Source organism: Cryptotermes secundus, unplaced genomic scaffold, assembly GCF_002891405.2.
Source record: "Cryptotermes secundus unplaced genomic scaffold, Csec_1.0 scaffold226, whole genome shotgun sequence".
Taxonomy (NCBI): domain Eukaryota; kingdom Metazoa; phylum Arthropoda; class Insecta; order Blattodea; family Kalotermitidae; genus Cryptotermes; species Cryptotermes secundus.
Genome location: NW_019739212.1, coordinates 306,348 through 322,754, shown reverse-complemented (window position 1 = coordinate 322,754; position 16,407 = coordinate 306,348).

Below are 16,407 nucleotides of genomic sequence, written 5' to 3'. Positions count from 1 at the left end.
CTATGTGGTATATTTAGTTACCATTGTCCTTTAAAGGGTTGAATTCCTCCCCTGATAAACATGACACGCGTGATAATTAAAGTGAACCGTTGCGTTGCTAATGAAATTTACGTTTTTCCTCACCATCGCTTGGTTCGTGATTCCCTGTAGACCTGCGATAATGTACAGTATATCCCTTATAAAAACTATGGAACGCCATGTTCACGGGAAGGATCTATATTTTAGCCTACACTGGTTGGCGGGGTAGTGGCGAGTGGCTGCTGTGATGAAGAGATTAGCTTTATCACACGATTGGGTTGACAAGTGCAACCCTCAGTAGGGATTATTATTATTATCATTATGTGTTTGTATCAAGGGGTGGATTTTGGTGAATCAAGAACGCAAACATTGATTGAGATGGGCTGTTGGCTGGGCACTGACACTTCTATCAGATACCCGGCTAGCGTGTCCGACAGTCACGTGGTATGGTGTGCAAATGATGGCAAGAGGTTTGGAAGAGTCAGGAGTTTGCGGGGAAGAACCTTTCGCACTCATACCAGATTTAGTTCAATACAGTAGACGCTCTTTGTGTTACTACAACTCTGGACTGATCGACTCTGGGATATATACGAATATATTTACTGGTTAGTGGACGAAAAGAACATGAAATGTAAAGGCCAGTTTGTAGACACGGCGAAGATGGTGTAGTATTGTGAAGTATAGACCTATTGCTAAGCAACGGCTCGATAAACACTTTCCAGTTGAGACAGATTTTTGGTAAACAGCCCATTGCTAGGTAATGCCTAAAACAATACACGGTAATAGTAGACGTCTATTGCCAGGCAATGGACGTGTTTTCCTTGAGGTAAGACCCAAGGCTGTATAACAGTGAATGACTCTGGCTCCAGTAGTATTCCCGTGTGGAGGTGGGGTCGAATACCTCCAACGTGACCCTGTGAGCCGTAGGAGATCGAGGGAAAGGAAGTCTCAAATCTGAGACTGTAAAATGTCGTCGCGAGTCCCAAGGGACTTGGATAAGAGAAAGGCTGCGCTGGCAAGGGCCAGCAGCATATACAAAAGTCAGACCCGTCCTCTTGTCAGAGAGGGCGCCACACAAAAACAAGACTGTAACTGCCAAACAGTAATAAATATCTGGTCACGAGTCCCAGATGAGGTTCGACACCAAGACTTACTGACTGACTGACCGTCAGTCGCAAAGTGACTTTGACTTTGACTTGACTCCAATAGTAGTGGTGAAGTAGTGAGTTAGTGTGGTGAGGTCAGAAGTCGAGAGTGTTCAGTCGAAGATAGTGATTTATAAAATGTTGTAAAAAGGTTTAATAAACTCGATCATCAAGTCCAAAACCCGTTTTATAAGTCACGGAACCCCCAAATATGTGACAATACTACTAAAATTGGGAGAGGGGTGCACGCGGTAGCGTAGTTGGTTGAGGCACTATGCTGCAAGCCGGAAGGTCGCGAGTTGAAGCTCCGATGATACCACTGGATTTTTTTTCAATTGAACCAGTCCTTCAGGCCGTACTATGGCCCTGGAGTCGACTCAGCCTCTAACAGAAATGAGTACCAGGAATTAATTAAATAATTTTCCTGGGGAGAAAAGCGCGGCCGGCGCGTAAGGGTGACAACCTTACCGCCATCTTTGAGCCAATTGTCCAGATAATGTGGGACCCTGTTACAGGGCTAGCTTTACTTTAATTTTACTTTACTACTAAAATGGAGCTTATGTAAGTGAGGTGTGAATATGTAGACTGCATTCAACAACTTTATGATAAGAGTCCAGTGATGGGTTCTTATGAACATCGTAACGAATCTGCAGGTTCCGTAGAGGCAGAGAATTCCCTGATCGACTGAGCATTATTATTTTAACTATGTAAGGACTGAATTTCTTCTAGGTCATGTATGAAATTTCAGTTTATACCTCGCAGATAACATATAAAGTCTCCCCTCGAAAGCCCAACCGGATAACGCTGTTTAGGGAGAGTGTTGCTGCTCATTGTGAGAACCGCACGGAACACACAGATACACTCCGTGGGCAGAATGTAGAGATTTAGAATGTTAAAGCAAGTGAGGCACATAGAACCACTGGGCTTTAAATGATTAAAGGAAACTGCACGTCATGAATTTATACTGCCGCAATGTGCGCAGATGAATGTTCCAGTTCGATTCTGGTTACTAACACTGAGTTTTTTTTAACTACAAGATCTTCTGGCCGTTATATCCCCCCAAAAATAGCTGGTTAAATTTCATTTTATTTTCCCTCTTTTTAAGGTAGCTGTCGGTAGCTCAGACTATTTTGTGTCGATTGGCAGGATGATTGGCGAATAATGGAGAGGGAGTGCTTGAATTGATTTGAGGCACAGTCCCGGACTTTGCCTGGAGGGACTGATGAAAACAACGGAAAACCATATTCAGCATAGCTGATTTCCGGGCCGGAGTATGAATCCGGGACTTCCGGAGACGGAGAATGATTGCTGTCCACTCGACCGCGATGTCTGTTGGAAAAGGATAATGAAAGAGTCTTTTTGTAACGTCGATTGGATCGAACTGGCTCAGGATAAAGTAGAATGACGGGCTTTGATATTAGTGATGTTGAAAGTTTACTGATCACAGTGGTTGCGCGGTATAAGGCTTGAACTCTCTTCGCCCGCTCAGACACTGTGATCGTGTGTTCGAAACCCACTAGAGGCATGGATATCTCTATGTGCGTATTCTGTGTTTGTGCTGTCCTGAGTGCAGACAGCGGTCTTGCATCTGGCTGATCCCCATTCCAAGAAGTCCTACTGACTGTAAGAGATTAAGAAACTGAAATAGCGGCCAAGGCCCAAGAAAGGGCTGTAGAGCCATAGATAGATAGACAGAGAGATGCTGAACGTTTGGTTCCTGTACTGGAAGGTTAATTAAGAATCACTTGTACAGTGACTGCAATTGGCCACCTGCCTGCAGACTGATTTTCCATTCCAGCATAGCTTTCTTGCACAGTCACTTAATGTAGTTCCAAAAATCGAACTGGTGAGTAAACCACAATCACTGCAAACAGCTATAAAATGGGGCATTATTGAGCTGAAGCACAAAATGGAGTCCATATTACAGGACAGTTTTGACAGTGATGGCAGTTTATGTCTATGGGTAACTTGAGTGTAGGACCAGCAGGGGCGTTACTTCATCTTGTGTATAGCTGAACGTTCTGTAATATTGTATAAAGTACAAAAATAAAAATTGGGGGGGGGGAGATCTGAGTGAGAAAACATCAGGAAGCCATGCGAGAACAAGCGACCCAGCGGAATTCAGTGTGGAGGCATTTCACGGCACACATTATGGGCAAGAGCAGCGTAAGTCACAGAGCCAAAACATTTAGCGGGTGCACAAGGCTCCACATCCGATTCGACTACTTCTGCTGGTTCTGCCAGTACCGTTACTGCGTTCCAATCTGTTCTCGAACGGTTTGACTGAATGTCATAAACTGACGTAACAATCACCTGGATTGTAATCCCCTAGGTTTGTATAGGCCGTGTCATGCTCAAGCGGTTAGTCGCTGGATTCCCACCGCGGCGGCCGGGGTTCGAGCCCAGGTCTGGTCAAGTGGGATTTGTGGTGGACAAAGTGGCGCTGGGGCAGGTTTTCTCCGAGTACTTCGGTTTCCCCTGCCAATCTTCATTCCACACATTGCTCCACAATCACCCTCACCTATCATCTGGGGCTGGTACAGTAGGCCAGAAGTGGCCTCAGTACAAGGGACTTAGTCCCAACCCATTAGCAATAAAAAAGTAATTGGTTTGTATAATATGGCTGCCAACGTTTCGGAAGAATTGCTTGCTCTGTCTCCAGGGTGGAGGTATCACTTCCTTTTTAAATTTTGATAATAATCTACCAAAGAACACAGTGTCATAAACCAGTTGATCACAATCCACTGCTTTAATGGTGCGAAAAGATAAATTTCGTAAATGATTAAAGTGATTAATGCCCCTGCTTCCTAATTGTGTCTCGAGTTAGGTTTTTGGCCCGATCGTCGACTATTCAGACTGACATTTTACCTGGTTTTGCTCATTCACTCCACGTGTTCCGATTGCGATTCAAAATAAAACCTGAGAGGTTCGTCGTTTTGCATTATTCGTAGTCCAGCGTTTCTGGCTGTACCTCAGTTGAGAAACTGGCGCTAAGTAACGGAAACATATTAAATAGCAACCTATTTTTGTTATTGCTAGTGGGGTGGGACTGAGTCCCTTGTACTGCAGCCACTTCTGGCCTATTGTACCAGCCTCAGATGATAGGTGAGGGTGATTGTGGAGCAATTGGTGAGATGAAGATTGGCAGGGGAAACCGAAGTACTCTGAGGAAACCTGCCCCAGCACCACTTTGTCGACCACAAATCCCACTTGACCAGACCCGGGATCGAACCGGGGCCGCCGCGGTGGGAAGCCAGCGACTAACTGCTTGAGCTATGGCGCGGTCGTAAATAGCAACCTAAGTAACTAATACTAATTGAGTACTGAGATATTATTTTAATACATTTCTATCTTCTGGGATATTGCGTCATATAATCCGTTGGAAATAAACCGACGTTTCGAAACAGCATGTGACCTCTATCATCAGGGTCGAAGAATAAGGTAAAGAAGAAATTATCATGGAGCAGGTAGAAATCTCCTCCAAAACTTCGGTTTATTCTCAACGAACTACACGGCCTTCTACCAAAACACAGAACTCTTAACCACCGCTGTGAGAACCTCAGATCCTACATTAATTCAGTAACTAATGCCCGGCTAATTGGCTTATTAACGACGTAATCACACATCCATGAAGATCTACAAATGAACACAGTGTTCAGTGAAGTAAAAAGTGGAATACGAAGTACTTAGGAAAATTAGAAAACCACACAGATGCACTAGCAGTGAACCTACGAGACAATAGCGAAATTAGACATAGACTGAAAATATACACCGTCCTAACTGTACCAGACCGACCTGATTAAAACCCCAATGCAAAAATTAGTAAAGTAAAGGCATCCCATAGGAATTTCATTTGTTTCTTTCTGGTCCGTCACACTAGCAATTACAAAGACAAAACAACTCCGTACACTGTGACTATTTAAGTTAAGTGCTAACTTTTCAAGTAGTAAAAACTTAAATAGTCACACTGGACGGAGTTGTTTTGTCTTTGTATCCCATAGGGTTGTGAGATGTTGAAGCTCCCACATTTTCTACACAATCTGCTCATAGATGGCGGTAAGGTTGTCAGCCTTATGCGCCTGCCGCCCTTTACCCCCAAGAATATTCCCGGTACTCGTTTCTGTTAAGAGGATGAGTCAACCCCAGGGACATAATGCGGCTGGAAGGATTAGGTCAATTAAAAAAGTCCACCTCATCGGGATTCGGTCCTGCGACCTTCCGGCTTGTAGCATAGTGCCTGAAACAACTACGCTAGTAAACAAAAAAAAATGAGTATATGATTTACGTCACTGGGCATAACTGATTCATGAGCCAGTACTTATTGAACATATGCAATTATTGCAGGCTCTGCAGATTGTGTATAATACGTACATGTGTGGAAAAACTATAAACCGGCAGATTAAAAATTAACCTTGAGAATAACCGACTCCTCGACTGTCTTGTTGGGCCTATGTGACTGGTAAAATAACCACCAAACCAACTAAGAGATTACTAGGGCCCGGGCCTTTATGCGCTAAATACACTTAAAATATGCACTAAAACACTTAAAATATGCGCTAAAAAGCGGGAAAATATGCACCAAATATAAAACAATATGCACCAAATATAAAACAATATGCACTTAAGAAACAGGTCACTTTATTCAGACTCACCTATTTACATGTATCATTCACTGCAGAAAGTAGCATCACAATAGGCAACTGGAAGTCTTTCAGTGTTTTCTGGAGACAAACTGCGTCTATTGTCCGTCAAAATGAGTTTATAGGCTGAGAATGATCTTTCTACATCAACTGACGTGATTGGACAGTATTTATACACTGGGGCCGAAGGTTCGGAACATTCATCTGGCAAAGATACCCTAATTCCACTCAAGTACTGACTAATTGACTGAATCTTTTTTAGTCCTGAGTTCGAATTCAACACCTTTTCTAACTTGAATTTAATCTTGTCTCCAATTTCGCCTAGTGCGAAATTCAGTGAACAAGTTGCTTTCTGAGCGAGTTCAAGTGAGTCGTGAAGAAGTGCACCACAAGAGTCTAAGCTCTCAATGGCTTTTGAAACTGTAGAAAAACGTGCATGGATAAAATTCACATCTTGATAAACAGTATCACATCCAAACACCACTTTTGCTTCACGGACACATTCATACTCATCTTCAGGTTTTGCAACCACTTCTTTTACTTGATTGAAATTCTCCTGATAAAACGAAACTGCAGATATCCATGTCCCCCACCTAGTTAGGACAGGTTCAGGTGGCAGAGGAACCTGAGGTAGGCAATCTTTGTAGAACTGGACACGAGCTGGTGCTTTCAGAAACAGTTTTTCCCACTTGCAATTAAATCGTTAACAGCTGGAAACTGTGCGCGTATTTTTTTCTGCAATACGGTGTAATCCGCGCGCTAAACAGGTTACGTGTAAGATTTGGATAAAATACTTGTAAGGCCTTTGCTGCTTTCAACATATAGGAAGCTCTATCTGTGAGTAATACAAGCACCTTACAACAATTATTCTCAATTTCAGATGACCATAGTAGTCGCAGAGAATCGTTTACAAAACTTGCTATTGTGCTATGGTTGGTTTTCTCTAGTACTTTGCAAGCAAGAAGATGAGGTTTGCCGGGTTCGTCTGGATGTAGCTTAACAACTACGAAATTTGCTATGCATCGGTCACATAAATCGGTTGTCTCATCCTTAATTATCCTTAATTTCAAACATATGCAGAAATATGCTCTTACGTTTAGAATATGCAATAACGACCAAAAGCCCTCAAAATATGCATTTGCATATGCACATATGCATTTTCAAAAAATCCTGGCCGTAGAGATTACTTACTCTTTAAGTAACATACTTTTTTTTTTTACACTGGCTTTTTCAGCCCATTCAGGGCCCAGGCCTCTTATTCAGTTCCGTAATTGTTTTTTACACAGACGGTACGACTCCTTTGGCGAGTGGTCAGCCCGTCGCAAGGCATAATCGCATACACACACCAAACATCCATGCCCTGAGTGGGATTCGAACCCACGATCCCAGCGTCCGAGCGAGTAAAGACAGTTAATGACTTAGACCGCGCGGCTACTCTGACCGGCTTAAGTAACAGACTGGTATGCCTAAGCTAATGAATTAACTAGTTGAATATATGAACACATTTGTGACGCAACTTTGTACTCGTATCGCAACTTACGCCGTTTTAACAGACAACAAGAAACGCGTCGCCTCGCCTCCCGTCGGCATCTTTACTGCCTTGAAAACCGGATGCCATGTTGTTGACTCATGTTCAATCATGAGTAGGACCCATTTAGCCAACACGCTCCCACCCCAGAAGTTCGTTTTCAATAATATACAGCTTGAGAACGCACCAAAATGAAATGAGAAATTTTGTGATGTGCCAAGTTAACATTGATCAATAGCGCGAGAAATTGTTAATAACATTTATGGGTTTACCAGTGAAGATTAAGGCCACTCTTCGCAGCCCTCTTAGTGAGTTGGATGTGTCTACATGTCTCTTATTTCAGATTTGATATTGATATTACAAAACGCTGCTCGATTCTCCTGAAAGTCAGTATAAAGAGAATGCCATTGGAGGGAAATCTGTCTTCATTCATTCATCAATGGCTCTACATCCGTTTTTTGGGCCTTGGCCTCTTCTTCTGTATCTTAATTTTCTTTTACACAGACGGTACGATTCCTTGGACGGGTGATCAGTTCGTCACAAGGCCTCTACCTACACACAGGACAACACAAACACAGAGTAAACATACACATACATCCATGCTTTGAGTGGGATTCGAACCCACGATCCCAGCGTTCGAGCGAGCGAAGACAGTTCATGCATTAGACCACGCGGCCACTGTGGTCGGCGGGAAATATGTCTTGGTGTATTTTAACTTCCTGTTACCAACTTTATATTTTAGTGACATCTGTGAGGTGGTAAAACTATCGGTGTCATCCCGAGCAGGGTATTTTTGCTCTACGCTGTACTGAATGGGTTCGGACAGATGCGAGAATGCTTGACCCACTCTTGTGTTGAGAAAGTAACAGGGAAGCATATTATTAAACAATATCCCATTGGAATCAACAGAAAATCGAAAATTTTAATACAGGAATCATATTTGTATACGCTGTTTAATTTCAGAGAAGATTGTATCTTGCCAAAGAAAAATATATATTTACCATTTCACAAAATGGTAAATTTTAGGTGTTCATTATCATGAACGCCTATTCAACACATGCATTTTTCGGTAATTACATGTTTGTTGTCCCAGAAAATAAATGTTCTTTTTTTCTTCCTCAAGCTTTTTCCTTCACCTTTCTCTTTCTTTCTTTCTTCATTATTTACTTTGTCTCTCTCTCTCTCTTATATTTTCTTACATATGAGAGTTGCATGAAATGTTCAACTGAGAAAATATCTAGAGCAGTGGTGATCAAGCGTAGTTGACTGAGACACTATGCTACGAGCCGGAGGGTCGCGGGTTCGTTTCTCGATGAGGTCACTGGGTTTTTCAACTGATCTAATTCTTCCAGCCGGACTATGGCCAAGGGGTAGACCCGGCCTCCCTCAGAAATGAATACCAGGCATATTCGTGGGGTTAAAGGGCGGCCGGCGCGTAGAGCTGACAACCTCACCGCCATCTGTAACCCAAATTGTCTAGAAAATGTGGGAGCCTCGACGTCTCAGAACCCTATGGGCCTTCATGGCCTCTTAAGAGGCCTTATCTTAAGGGCACATGAATTATGCTGAAAACAGAATATTTTTTGTTCAAATTTTATTATGCGAACATAAAAATTACTTCACATGATGCTGCAAACATGTACGTATATTAGTACACTTGGCTCAGTGACACATCATGTCTTCGGCCTGGAGAAAGTGGCCCGTAGTAAGAATTGGGCCGAGCACCGCTGCTCTGTAGTTCCTTTTTTATTATTTCACTTCACTCACTAAATTTAAGTTTCCTGAATGATTGTAGCAGTTACAGGCTAATTTACTAGTTCTCTTTTCCTTGACTCAGCAGTTTCCTCCAGAAAACGACTCCACAAACAAAAATACGCTTGCGGAATAGTGACAGTATACGGGGCCATTGGAATGGATAGGGGAACTACTGAAGGAGTGATTGTGATGAGTGTAAGAGTGTTCTTATCGTTGAAAGCAGTAGATGAGTGTGTTATTATCCTGTTGCGATTTAAGATGAGGCTGTAGGCGAATGCCATATCAGAATTCGACATTGCTCGCTTTGATTTGAGTTAATTTTACTTCATGACAGTGGATTCTAATATTCGTTACGAGAAAGGAAATCAATAAACCTAGGATAATATTACACACACGAACGAATATTTAATTTCTCTGATTAATTTGATTTCATTATCATCTGAAACGTTCCATTTTGATGCATGTTACAATCTTTGTTGGTTCATATCATATTTTGATCTAGTTTGAAAAATTGGTTTAGTTTTTATGTATGTAAATTCTTTCGCAGAAGGATATTTTAATCTGTCTCTCCCCCCTTACTATCATCACTTGAATGCGATGTCTGTCACTAGGCAGGCATGCAGACGGGACGGACAGAGGGGAATCCTTTCCTCCCCGAATGTTATGTTACCCTCACTGCTTGATTCTGTTTTGGATGATGATAGAATGCACCAGATGTCACTCTTTCCTCTTTTTGTAATTTTTTAAAACTGACTTGCTAATACGGTATTAATATATTGGACTATTATGTGCCATATGGCACAGCGTGTTTTCTTTTTTTTCTTCATGGAACGAAGGATGTCAACTCTGATTTGAGACTAAGGAACGGTTGTTGTTGCCCGAATTTTGTGAATCATACAGGGCTATACTCACCTTAATTACGGACGCTTCGCTTCAAAAATTCGTTTACACATCAGTTATGCATAATGTACTGAACATTTTTAGAATGGCTGACGCTATTGTACAGCGGTGGTTGAAAGAACATCGTTCTGATATCAATTTTGAACTCATAGTTCTGATTCCTGCTATTAGATAACAGAAAGAAGTATTATTTCTTGTCTAGTAGTCTTGCATAGGACCGCCTGTGTGGTCTAGTGGTCAAAATTCCTAGCTACAGATCCCGAGGTTCCGGGTTCGATTTCCGGAGCTACCAGATTTTCTGAGAAATGGTGGGTCTGGAACGGGGTCCACTCAGCCTCGTGAGGATAATTGAGGATCTGTTTCAAGGGAATAGCGGCTCCGGTGTAGAAAACCAAGATTAATGACCGTGAGGATCAGTTGCGCTGACCACGTGACACCCTCTATCCGCAAAAGTTGGCACTAACTTCGCCGACAAGCGGCGGTCGCTCAGTCGGTATATTTCGTTTGCTGACTACAGGCCACGGAGTAGTCTTACATACTATCTACATCCATAGAGCAGAATGCGTCTTCAGTAGCTCGGAGTCGCTGAACTGTGAAAGATGTTCCGCACCTTTTGTAAAAATTCGATAAATGGCAACATTTTCGGTGTTCATTTCTTCCGGACAGTCGGACTTAACATTTTGATCTGTTGGGCGATAGTTGCTTGATTCGCGAAATTTACCTGCTGACATAATATAAACACGTGCACATATTGCATTTGACCATTCGCGGCGCACTCCGCTACTCTCTGATTACTGAGACAGAGGAATTATATCGTTCGATTTCGAGCCTGCTGTGAAGCTGTTTACCCGCAATCATAACAAAGTTTCGGGGCCAGAAATGTTCATTTTGGAAGTGTATCAACGGCTGTGGTGCACTGTACACTTAGTGGTGGTGGTGGTGGGGGGGTAATGTGGTCTGAGTTCCCGCTCTTCTTTTTTCGGATGCCGAGGTTAAGAGTGGGTAAAACTTTACTGCAGCTTCTCCTGTACGTTTTCGTGACACATTGCTCTACCGGAGCTCTTACTTTAAATTACAGACATAATTTCAATTTACAAGTTTTTATCTGTCGGAACTGTACAGTACACCTCGCCAACTGAACGTGGTTTTGACATTTGTTCTGTATGAAGATATCACGACAATGGAGGTACCTCGTGACTTCACTCAGACTATAAATCTTAGTAAGGGAATTTTTTGGACGTTCATTATTTGCGGGACGTGTTAAGAAGAACGTGTTTGTGTCCTCCTAGTTGTTTAGCACGAGCGATCATATTTTATCTAATCTCCCAATAATTCCACCGTCAAATAGAAGCATTCAGAGCACTCTTTAACTGATAAGTTACTCGGAAGGAGAACATCTTCTTTTTTCCTTGGCACTACAGCCCCAGTGGGCCTAGGCCTACCTCCATGAACTTCTCCGTTCACTTCGGTTTTTTCTAGATCTTACACATTCGGTAGGACTCCTTGGGCGGGTGATCAGCTCGTCGCAAGGCCTCTACCTGTACACAAAAACATCCATGCTCTGAGTGGGATTCGAACCCACGATCCCTGCTTCCGAGCGAGCGAAGACAGTACATGCCTTAGACCGCTCGGCTACTGTGACCGGCTGTTTCCAAATGTTACATGGCGGTAAATAAGATATAAAAGTTGAATATATTATCGTCCTTTTTTTAAAGTTTCGGAGACCGGACTCTTTCTCCATCCTCAGGAGATAGGGACTAGTTCTAGCGATTGAGCCCACCTGAGCAGAGAATTACTTGAGAACGGAGACAGAGCCGTCTCCGAAACGCTGCTCTTAACTTAGAAAAAGCGGAACGCTGGATACTGTCCAGAAAGCCAGTAATGGTTACAGTAAACTGCCATCTCAGCTTAGCAAATATTTCTTCGCACCTCCTTATTAACTTCGTGTATGTATGTATACTAAGAACAACATTTTCGGTTTTTTATTTTTAAAGTCGTCACATTTTAGGTCCTTATGAATTATTTTATCAGTGTTTTGCAAATGTTATAACATTTTGAGTATTACAGTGAATTTCGCTTTACTGTGTAACTTCCCAAAGCACGCCGTGCCACTAAAAACTAAGTTGACTCCCTCCCCCCAGGGGAGCTGAGGAGAAGAGAGAGGAATATCAGAGAAGGATAGAGATAAGTGCATAATGAAGAGCTTTATAATTTATATTCGTCAACGGATATTGTTAGAGTAATTAATGCAAGTACAAGGTATAAGGTGGACGGAACTTGTGGCCCGTATCGTAGAACTGAGAATATGTATACAATTGTGGTTGGTAATTTAAGGGAAGGTGCCTATTAAGGGTCCTGAGCATAAATATAAGGATAATATTAAAATGAATCTTAAAGGATAATCTGTGGATATCGGAAACTATCTCGTGATAGAGTCCAGTAACAGGTTCTTACGAACACTGTAAATATCTTTCGGTTTCTATAAAACATGTAGACCAGTTGAATAAACATAACCTTTCCAAGGAAGACACTCCGCTATGGACGTACTGAAGTAATTCATCGGTGATGTTGTTATATCAAGTTTGGAGAATCCCCCTTCCGGCTGCCTGCTCTCTTGCAAGGACATAGTGCTGCGGAGAATATCAGGTCTGCAAGATATTACCTAAAGGGAATTCGGAAAATTACATAAACTGTGACGAGGGGTCTCACTTGTCACTGTTAGTAAGCTAACTAGCTCTGCAATAGGACGCGCCATAGCTCAAGCGGTTAGTCACTGGCTTCCAACCGCGGCGGCCCGGGATCGATCTCGGGTCTGGTCAAGTGGGATTTGTGGTGGACAAAGTGGCGCTGGGGCAGGTTTTCTCCGATTACTTCGGTTTCCCTTGCCAATCTTCATTCCAGCAAATACTCCATCATCATAATCACCCGGGGCAGGCTACAATAGGCCAATCAGTGGCCGCCGTGCCGAGTGGATCCAGTTGGACTCCACCCCCACTAGGCGAATTAAAAAAAACTAGCTCTGCATGCAACGGAAGTCCTTTTTAGAAAATGACAGTCGCTAAGGTGGTCAAGAAATTCGCCACATTTTCTCGGACCTGAAGGGTTATTGCCGTGTTCACAAGAACCTATCACTGGACACTATGAACCGACTGCATTCCTACACATGATGTCTGTAAGATCCAGTTTAGTACTGTCCACCCGCCCAAGCCTAAGTATTACAAATGGTCTTTTGTCTTCTGCATTTCAAACTAAAATTTTATATCCATTTCTCATCTTTCTCGTCCTACTCATATTTTCACGTATTCCTGGTTTGCGTGACCATGAATAACAGATTCTGGATTTGATGATTAGGTTTATAGGCTCCTCTTTGCAGGTACAATCATTTATTACAGCTCACAATCAGTCTTCACTGCCAAGGCCTTTCTTCATTATGCTTCTGGTTCTGCGACCGACTCCTGCAAAGACAAACTAAAAATCAAAGTTACTTTGAGACTGGCGGTTTACCGCCAATCAGTTCGTCTTGGCGTCAGGCCAGGCCAGGCCCACGACCAGAGCTTTTTCAAACTGAACTCTTGCGGTAATAGTCCTTATGTAACATTCTCTCTGACGAGAAGGTGGGTTTATCTCTTATAAGAACGGTTCGTCTGTTGTAATCTGCCTATCCGTTGCCATGAGAATGCATGTTTACCAAACCGTTGTCCAGCAACGGTCTGTTCCTCATGGCCAAGGGAATATGATGAGCGAAGCGTTGCCTAGCAGATAATCATATTCCGGCTTTCAGGCGTCATGTCCCAATATCATTCTCCTTGATTTGACCACCGTAGTAATATCTTGCGGAAATTACTTACAATTATGAAACTTCAATAGCGTAATTCATCTCCATCTAGTGTTGACGTCAGGAGTGGTAGATCTTTACTTCAACTTCCCCACACTTCTTTGTGGCGTGTTGCTTAGTTAATTAAGCACAGAGACACCGTTACTTCTATTTAATTAGCCTAAATATATGTAATTTAAAGAGTTTTATCTTCTGGGATATAATGCTGTGTAGTCCATTGAAACTCAAGCCTTCTTTTCGAAGGAAATGTCGCCTCCATCTTCAGAGCCAAAGAATAAGCCAAGCAAGAAACGGGCGTGAAAGCTGGTGGCAATCACCATCATTCTGTTGCTTCCTCTCTCTTAGGTCGACGCATTCTCCCCTCTACTTTGTTCACGAACACCGTCAGCGTGTATAAATATGGCTCCGTAGCTACAAAGAAGCAACGTCGGACGCAGAGAAATAATGTTCGAATTCTAGCGGTATTTCGGCCCACCTGATATTTCTTGTTGTTTTGTATTGGTCCTGGGATGTAGGTGTGGAGAATGAAAGGTGCTAAGAATGCCAGATCCGGAATGGGGCTTTGTAGGCACGCTGGAGTAGGTGTCTCATAAAATATGCATCTGAAACTACAGTTATGGCTAAACAGGACAAACAACCTTGAAACTCGATCAGGGATTTACAAAATTTTCCTCAGCACAATATCGTGAATAGTAGGAGACACTGTCCTTTGTCATTTTTTCAGTTAAGTCCGAATTAGGCAATAGCCGACATTTTGTTCCTATCCCCATTTAGCTGCGCACGCACACGTAATTTTAAAGAATGTAAAGAGGTTAAACGTTTAGAAATAAAATACAGTAAATATATATGTTACAATGTTTCGGAAAGGTTAAGAATTCCTGTGGGCCTATCCCAAAAATATCTTATGAATATGAAAAAGATACTTTGATATTCAAGGTTACGATGTAAAGGCTAGTCTTAACAGATTTATAATCATTGTTTTAAATAAATTTCAACAGTTTCAATAAATTTATTGGATATAACCTCAAAGTTTCGCACTGTAGCCTCGTCTGTACTCATTGTCATGCGCAGTGTACATGTACGTTTATGGTCTGGCTCCTCACGAAATTTGACATTCCATTTGATGTGCTCCATTAGTTATTGCCGTCAAACCGAAAGCCAAAGCAAATTTCGCCCGCCTGCATGTTGTTATTTTACATTACAGAAAGGGGAGGCTTTAACGAAAGTTGAATCTCAAAAGTCTACTTTCTTTCCTGAAGAATGAAATAAGCTAATAAACGATTTTTTGTTTCTTTATGTTTTATGCTAACTCGCGTGAACACAGAGCATATGTTGCTGTCTCGTCACCAGAATGCAGAGAAAAATCTTGACATGAAGATAGATAACAGACGTTTTGAAACTGTGACACAGTTCAGATATTTTGGAACGACTGTAACAAATCAAAACTAGATTCAAGAAGAAATTAAGACGCTATTGAACTCGGGTAATGCTTGCTACCATTCAGTCCAGAACCTTTTGTCTTCTCGTCTGCTGTTTAAAAACATAAGAATTAAAATATACAAAACTATAATTTTGCCTTTGGTTCTCTGTGGGTGCGAAACTTGGTCTCTGACATTAAGGGAGGAACTTAGACAGGGTGTTTGAGAAAAGGGTATTGAGAATATTTGGACCGAAGAGAGACGAAGTGGCAGGAGGTTGGAGAAAACTGCATAATTAGGAACTTCATAACTTGTACTCTTCTCCAAGTATAATTAGAATGATCAAGTCAAGGAGGATGAGGTGGGCAGGTCATGTGGCACGAATGGGGGACACGAGGTATGCGTATAGGATATTGGTGGGAAAGCCAGAAGGAAAGAGACCACTGGGAAGCCCAAAATGTAGGTGGACGGACAACGATAAAATGGATCTTAGAAGGATAGATGGGGTGGTATGAATTGGATTGATCTGGCTCAGGATAGGGACCAGTGGAGGGCTCTTGTGAACACGGTAATGAACCTTTCGGGTTCCACAGAATGCTGGGAAATTCTTGAGTAGATGCACAATTGGTGGCTTCTCAAGAAGGGCTCAGCACCCCGAAGTTAGTTAGTTAGTTACTTATTTCATATGACATATTCAGTCCATCTGCCTATTTGACTGGTTTGGACGTCATCGCATCAACTGGTGCGACAAGACAGGCAGACACTAAAAGCCGGTCAAATCGCACACTGGGAAGTCATGAATTATGACAAGTAACATTGAATGGGTAATACGAGTATAATGTCAAAACTGCCAATCCGTTTTTAACAACGAACTGACAAAACATTGACGTTTACATGGCGATCTTTCAGAAAGAAATAATTTAGGCATTGAGTAACATGGCATATTGTAGTAACGTCAACAGATTTTAACAAATATATATATATATATATATATTTTTTTTTAATTGACGTTTTCATGAAATGCTGTGTATAATGCAAGCGTTCGATGGTTTGTTCTGTGTTGTAGTGACATTTGAATCGTTTATTTCAGTTGAGTTTGCCATGACTATCTGTCGCTCTGCCGTGCCATTGCTCAAGCGGTTAGTCGCTGGCTCCCCACCGCGGCGGC